This window comes from Diaphorina citri, unplaced genomic scaffold, assembly GCF_000475195.1.
Source record: "Diaphorina citri unplaced genomic scaffold, Diaci psyllid genome assembly version 1.1 scaffold7145, whole genome shotgun sequence".
In the NCBI taxonomy this organism is placed as follows: Eukaryota; Metazoa; Arthropoda; class Insecta; order Hemiptera; family Psyllidae; genus Diaphorina; species Diaphorina citri.
In genome coordinates this window covers 1-1,649 of record NW_007384521.1, presented here as the reverse complement: position 1 = coordinate 1,649, position 1,649 = coordinate 1, and the positions used below count along the sequence as shown (strand labels likewise).

The 1,649-nt window shown below is 31.5% G+C and overlaps 1 long non-coding RNA gene across 1 annotated transcript; it reads left to right on the top strand.

Annotated features, from left to right (window-relative positions):
• Positions 1-384: 384 nt before the first annotated feature.
• On the top strand, positions 385-874 carry LOC113472670. Its single transcript, XR_003394886.1, has 2 exons — positions 385-574; positions 671-874. It is a non-coding gene; the product is annotated as an uncharacterized LOC113472670 (long non-coding RNA).
• Positions 875-1,649: the final 775 nt, after the last annotated feature.

Below are 1,649 nucleotides of genomic sequence, written 5' to 3'. Positions count from 1 at the left end.
ATAATAGAGGAAGAGACTGAGGAAACAAGTTATAGTAATAAGGGTATAAGGGATAAAAAAAAAAAAAAAAAAAAAAAAAAAAAAGAAATCCACACAACTCACTAGCTTACTACCAACATTATATGATGAACGTGGATTAAAATTTATTCCAAGAATTTCATCAATGGTCTTGGAACCTAGAACTGAATCGGTAGACAAGAGGTCTCTCTTTTTTAAAGATAACAAGTGTTTCAGTAAACTGTAGAGCTCACTCGGAAACTTGGCCCCATGAACCCCGTTAGGCCATATCGAGCCCAAAATTCAATGGGTGTTAAAACTGTTTGAATTTTTACTTTCTATTTTTTTTTTTTTTTTTTTTTAACCATAATCTTATAATAAATGAGCTAAAAATAACAAACCACAAGTGGTACAACAGACCTAATAGAGTCTGTAGTGTTGAAGCCCCTCAAGAATAAAAAGGTATTCTTTTTTTTTTTTTTTAAGAGGTTTGACAGAGGGAACTGTAACTGCTAAGCCTAAGGTCTTATCGTCCCGAAATCGAAGAGAGAAGGAAGATAGGAAATTTTATTTATAGGTAATTAATTTGATGGCTCCAAATTTTCAAAATCGGGAAATGGGTGGAAATATCCGTTTTGGGATCCCCTGATTCCAAAAAAGTGGTTTTTAGTAGGTAATTAATTTGATGGCCAAGCAGAATATATTTAATCATTTTTTACTCTGACAGGTACCTACCTACAGCCATTTTTTTGACAAATTTCATTAGAGAAATGAATGCTTTGTGTGAACAACTATTCAGCTGTGTTCTCTTTCCTTATATAATTACCTCCAATTTATGTACAGAGCTACAAATACATGTTTATCTTATTGTAATAAACTTCATGTTTTATTCATTTTATTTTAGCCAGGGATCGAATCTATTTCTTTGAACTACCTGTTGAAATTCCAAGTTGACTACATTAGAAGAATAGAAAAAATGTTCCCCAAGAAATAGGTAGGTAGTAGGCGCCTACATGCCTAAAAGAAGAAACATTCAAGTGTAAAATTTAAAACCTTCTGGTTCACACATAATTCAAGAAAACACATTTTAAAATAACTTTAGACGTTTCATAATTAGAGAAGTGCTTTGTGTGAACAACTATTCAGCTGTGTTCTCTTTCCTTATATAATTACCTCCAATTTATGTACAGAGCTACAAATACATGTTTATTTTATTGTAATAAACTTCATGTTTTATTCATTTTATTTTAGCCAGGGATCGAATCTATTTCTTTGAACCACCTGTTGAAATTCCAAGTTGACTACATTAAAAGAATAGAAAAAAATGTTCCCTAAGAAATAGGTAGGTAGTAGGTGCCTACATGCCTAAAAGAAGAAACATTCAAGTGCAAAATTTAAAACCTTCTGGTTCACATATAACTCAAGAAAACACATTTTAAAATAACTTTAGACATTTCATAATTGGAGAAGCATCAACAGGTTGTATCTCCAGTGGAGATTTGTATTTGAAAGAGGTTTCCATGTTAACTAGCATCTTACTCCTTTTCATCAAAATCATTTAACAAAACTAACTTACTTAGACCATAGCAACATACAAATAGGAATGTGACAAAAAATATTTACAAATGAATGGTAGAGGTTAGAGACAGCCT